Raw genomic sequence first — 6,000 nt, 5'->3', positions numbered from 1 at the left:
CTTACTACATTTTTTGCTGTTTTCATGTTAGATGCCTTTTCTGACTAGTGCAATAATGAGAGACAGATGTGAGTTCATATTTTCGTTTAGGCATCTCTTTTCCTGCTCAGCTTCGTGGTTGCAAGCTGGAGGGGTAACTCACACATGGTCAAGGAAAACTTGGGACTCACAGCTCTTAGAACTGTCCTGCAAGCACAGTTCTTCCACGAGGAAACAGCCTTTCCTTGCTCTTCACCCCAGTTGTAAGTTGAACAGGTGGAAGTGCAATGCAACGCTTAGGCCATGGCTCAGAGGAACAAGCAAAAAGGTTTTGCCTGACTTCCATGGACTGTGGAGCAGGTGCCTTAAGAAAAATTTTAGCTTTTCCATGCTGATATTAACCTTCAGACTTAGGAAGGTTAAGAGCATAGAAATGTAACACTGAGCACTCATCTGCTGAATTTCTGCCCTGCTAACCTTCATGCAGGTGAGATTTCATAGTCAACCCTTTATACAATGATTTTTTTTCCTCATTTTGTTTTTACTTTTTCTCAGATACCCAGAGAAGCTGGGATACCAAAAGACCCACACACACACACTTTCTGCAGATTCATGTATTTCAGAGGATAGTCAAGGAATGAAAAGAAAGAATTGAGCCCATGATATTGGCTCACTCATTCCACCTCCCTGCTAGCACAGGCTTATTCCATACCATGTGTCGCCTAATGTTACTTCCAGACTAATTTTTATTTAGGACACTCCTGCTTTTCAATTCTCCTCATTCTAATTATAATCTCCTTATCTACCTGAAATAACCTCAAATGAAAAAAAAAAAGGATGGTCTTAAAAAAACAGCTACAAAGAAATCAATCCCTCATCCATTACCAGGTTTTTCTTTTGTTCTGGAGCCACGCGTGTAACCTGGTTAGACCTGTTCTCTTTGAATACTGAGGGCTGAGCTGGCCTTATGTAAATGATCTCAACCTCATCTTGGTTGTTGTCGTTTCAGACCCAATCAAATGAACAGGAAGTGAGCTAAGGAATTTCCCTATTGGCTACCTGAGTGTTCAGCAAAATGTTTTAAAATTAATATCACATCCATTTATCTTCACTCCTGGGAGTCTTTAGGAGACATAACCTAGTACTTGTGTTTACCCAACCTACAGTTCTGTAGACAGTTTTTCCATTGCGTCAGTTAAGGATTTCCACTCCAGAATCTGCAGCTAAATGAGGTAAGTTGTTTTGGGTATTTTTTTAAATATACTTCCTTTAAATTAACACCAATGAAAATTTTTTAAAAAGCTAAGAAGTGTCTACTGGACTCATGCCCACCCTACTGAGCTCCTCCCTTCCCACTTTGGAACAGCTGCTAAGCTCATTTGATCAAAAGACTTTTTAACGTTACAAAAAATATTTCTGTTTTCTTATTTTCAACTTGTATCTTACTTTTGTGTAAATATTTCTTTTGCATTTATATTTTGACCGGGGCCATATCTGCTGCCTTTACTTACCCAGAATATAATTTACTTTGAATTGAGCCAGTGGTTTTGTCAGGATTACTTTAAAGTTTCCTGAGGATCCTTTTCATTAGGACACATTGAATAATATTCTGGGTCCTAAATCTTCTACTTTTGTCCACAGAGTAGTCATCTGTTTAGTAAGGCAAAGTGAGAAAGTGGACCTTCTCAATACCATTGAGGGTGCTGGTGTCTCACAACTGGGAGACAGTTCACAGTGACAATGTTTCTGTTGCTTTTAGTGGTGAGGATGTTGATGGTGATTGTGCTGATAACAAAAAATCCTAAATTACATTTATAATTTGACTCATTTTTATCCTTAAGGCAATTTCTTGTCAGTTCCTGTTGAGAGGGGGGTTCTGCCGAACTTAGCCCCTTCTAAGATTAAGCACCACATGGAACCCAGCTCAAGCACTGGGTGCGAGCAGAGACCTACAGTGTCATTGCCTGTTTAATTTGTTTCCCTTCCAATGGTAATTTTATTTTAATAGAACCAGAATTGGACCCTTAAGGTGTAGACACAGCTGTTTGAGTAATGGTAGAAATTAATGTAAAGACAAAGTTGCTCAAAATCTGTGTTGATTTTGTAAAATATGGGTAATGGGTTAAGCAATAAATGCTTGCATTTCACCATATGAGACATTTTAGGCACATACTCTTGTGTATATCATTATAAAGATATTGAACTTTATCAGGTATGTGCTTTTGGATTATTTCATCTAAAAATATCATACGTCACCTTTGCTTCTAAAGTACATCCAACTACCCTTTTTTTCCTATTCTTCAGACAATGAAACCAGTTCATAATGACAGAAATGAACCTTGTGGTAAAAGTGATTTGATTTAGTGATTTTGTTTATACTTGTGTCACATGGGACTGTGTTAAATATATCTGTCTTGCACTAGTATTTCCTGTAATTTGTGGAAACTTTAGTGGAATAAAAAAATGCACTCCTTTAAGTTTTGTTTTAATAGCAAATTTGCGGGTAGCAATTTAAGACAGTTTTTGACATCTATTTTGCACTGCAGAAAACACTATAGCTGGAAAATATAGCATTTTTATACTTAGTGCAAATACAGAAATCAAAGAAACAGTTGCAATTAAAACTAGAAAAACAACAGGATTAAGGTGTTTCACCAACAAATATCACAATTAACGACGGTTTAATTCCTAGCCCTTATATTTTTCAAAACTAGAAGTGTTTTTTGTGATAATGGCATAGGATTTCCTAGAATTTTTCAGAGTTTAATTAGGTGGCTTGAAGTAGAGCCTAGCTTCAAGAAAACTTGCAATCAAGTCCAGAAGTCCAATGATGGGAAATTCACCAGAACTTTTTGAAGTGCCCCAGAAATTAAATACCATTCTTCTAAAGGTATTTTATCTAATTTTTAGTCTGACATGGTCTAGCTTCATCATTCAGCCGCCTGATTTTGTTGTCTTTTGATGTTTAGTATGAAGTACCCCTGGGAGGCAAATTTCTGTTCCTAGTGTAGGTAGCTGGGGACAAGTCTTTCCTTAGCCTAGTCTTTGATAATTGTGGTAGTCCAAGCTCTATAGGTTATTCCCTCTCATGGAAAAACTTATACCGCAGTGAAAACCTGTACTACCTCAACCTGTTCCACTGTGAGCTTTTCCACTCTTAATTGCTTCAGTGGTCCCTGCTAATTTTTCAACATCTGCTGTGAAATTTGGATGTCAAGACTGGACGCAGTCTGTAGAAACAGCAGTACCAAACACAGAGGTAATATGGGTCGATATACTGAGAGTTCAGGGTCAGGGATTTATAAGGTGTTCCCAAGGTTTTCTTAGAGTCAACATCCTCCAGACCTGCTTCTCGCCTTCGAGCGTTGGTCCTACATGCAGAGATGAGGTTATCAATAGTAGCATTGATGTTGGATCCTTGCTTTTTTCTTTTTTTTTTCTAGTCCTAGTGTAATTTTTAAAGCCTATAAGGATGATGAAAAAGTATATTTTCCCCAAGTCATAGTAGTAAAGGTTCTCATATCAGACCAGAAAAATGCTTTGTTTGCCCTGGCACAAATTAGGTAGCCCTTCACAGCAGTTTATAGGATGACAACAGTACATGTTACCCCAGTCATCATGATATCAGGTAATAGTTGTCTGTTTAACATGGGATGTTATTACCCTGTTCTCACCTGAGAGAATATGCTGTGGTGTTGCCATAGTAATTTCATATTACTTAGATATTTTTCAGGGTGCTGTGAGCTTTCAGTAGTGGTGGAAACAGGCAATAGGACAGTTAGAAAAATGCAAAATTAAACAATTTGGCTCCCACTGAGCGTCCTTAATTTTTTTCATTCCCAATGAATTTTATTGTTAACATCAGTACTTGTTCTGTCTGGAAGGTGCAAGGTAACAAATTGCGGTGGAGAGAGATCAAACTAAAAAGGAAAAATAATCCAGAGACACAGATAAAGAGAGATTAGAGAGGAAAACGGAGGATTTCTGTAGGTGCATCTTTGTACAAACAGAACTTACATTTTAGCCTGTTGCCTGTTCCATCGCAATTCACACACACACAAAAAATTAAGTGAGGATGAAATTCTGCACCTGCTGAAGAAGTAAATATTAATGTACAGTTCTCAGAGAAGAAGATTAATTATTTTATTGTCTCAGTGAACTCAGAGAACTGTCCATGAGCGAGTACATCTTTCTACAATGGGCATTTACTTTCCCTCTCTTGTTTAGCCCTTACATGCTCTTTTTAAACATGTCTAACTTAGTCTCGGGACCAAACCTTTCAGTCTTCTCCCAGACAAACTGCAGTGTTACTGGGATCTACTCTGTGGAGTCTACAGTTATGTGCTTTTTATTGCTGTTTACTTGCTTAGATTCCATTCCCACACAAGTGTCCAAGCTCTTTCTGCAATATGATGAGTACCATTTCTGTGAACTGGAGCAATGACTTACTGTAAGGAGAGACAGGTTGCAAAATGGGTGCTGCAGCAGACCTGTCTGGCTTCAAAATTCGTCAGTGTACTGAGACCAAGCTACTGCTAGAGATGAATGACTCCTTCTTATTCTGATGGTAATGTGACCATCCTTTGTAGGATTTTCTGAGGTCTTACGGTGCTCTCTTTCTCATCAGCCACCCCACATTTGTATCGTAAGTATTCTTGTTGAGGACTAGGCGTTCCTGTGGCAAGCAGCACATAAAAAGAAAAGGGTCACAATCCTAATTGTCAGCTGTCATTGCTAATGACACATGATGTTAGGATGTCATAGAACCAAATATAAAGGCTTTGCTGTACATGAGGAATTGAACAGAAATGCTAATGATTTTTGTAGCTTGTGTAGTTTGGGATGTTTAGTCTCTGCCCAGTCTCACAGCTTAGTGCATATTGAACCTTCAAGCGTAAACTCATGGAGTTTTCCATGAGTTTCTGTAAGTGCCTTGTGAGCACCAGTGAAACCCAACACAATCTTCAGCAAAGCATGCTGGCTTCAGCCACTCAGCCAGCCTGGTGCTCAAGGATGCTTCTAGATCTCTAACCACAAAAATCTGCTTCTCTCTCTCCCTATCCCTACCTTCAGCACACTCTGCAGCTTACATGTATTTTAGCCCCTGATGAACCAAAGATTTATTTCAGTAATTTTTCAATAAAAGGGTACATTGTAAACTTGGTAAGGGTGAAATTCAAAAGTAACACTGCTAATAGAAAGGGTAAGCAAAAAAGGGTTTGTACACACACCTGTTATATGGAAGAGAAAGGCTTAATTTGGTTTCTGTAGAGGTCATCAAGAGTCTCTCTTAGTATGAGAGCTGCTTTGAGCTCTACCTGGAATACAGCTTGCACCAAATCCTAATGCCACCACTGAATGCCTAAAATACTTGGGACATTTGTTGGTCGTTTGTGAATAGACAGGTGAGAATGAGTAAACATGGAGTCGTGTAGCCAGTGGAGAAATCAATTGGCATTTGGCATTTTGTGCTCTGAGGAAGAGCCCTCAAAGTCTCCCTTTCCAAAAGCTGATACTGCACGTGGTTGTTGTTACCTGTTCCTCTGCTGATCTTGTGAAATGTGCTCCACAGGAAAGGGTATGAGAACTAGCAGACAAAACAGCTAGCTGGGGCTGGTTAATCACTGGTTATAGACCAATAAGATGGGGTAATAAAAGAGAATTGCTTTGCTGTGGTGAAAAGAAATTCATTCTACTTAAAGGATCTGCAGACAGAATAAGATAAAAGTTCCTGCCTAGCATGGAAAAAGAATACAGACATAAACACTTGAGACAATTCTTCAGCTTGCAATCATATGTAGTCAGAACAGTATCCTGAGCCCCTACAAGTCTGTAAGGGTTAAATAACCTTGTCTAAAAATATGCTCTATTGTCCAAATTACTAGAGATTTGGTATTTTTTCTTAAAACCACTCTGGGTTTTCTTTCATCTAGCAGTGAGCAGGTAACTAATTTATATTGCTATATAATCAACAAACCTCTGTAAAACTGCCAAAGATGCTATGGTCAGGAATCAGACTAA

General features: G+C 38.6%; 1 protein-coding gene across 1 annotated transcript in view; it reads left to right on the top strand.

Moving 5' to 3' along the window:
- The first annotated feature begins 1,128 nt into the window (after positions 1 to 1,128).
- EHF (ets homologous factor) overlaps positions 1,129 to 6,000 on the top strand; it is a 30,822-nt gene continuing 25,950 nt past the window's right edge. Inside the window, exon 1 of the mRNA XM_010191757.1 lies at positions 1,129 to 1,211. The gene's annotated coding sequence lies outside the window, so the exon portion shown is untranslated. The remainder of the gene's footprint in view (positions 1,212 to 6,000) is intronic.

Source organism: Mesitornis unicolor, unplaced genomic scaffold, assembly GCF_000695765.1.
Source record: "Mesitornis unicolor isolate BGI_N332 unplaced genomic scaffold, ASM69576v1 scaffold3959, whole genome shotgun sequence".
Taxonomy (NCBI): Eukaryota; Metazoa; Chordata; class Aves; order Mesitornithiformes; family Mesitornithidae; genus Mesitornis; species Mesitornis unicolor.
The sequence above is the reverse complement of the archived record's forward strand: the minus strand, read 5'-3'. Positions and strand labels throughout refer to the sequence as shown.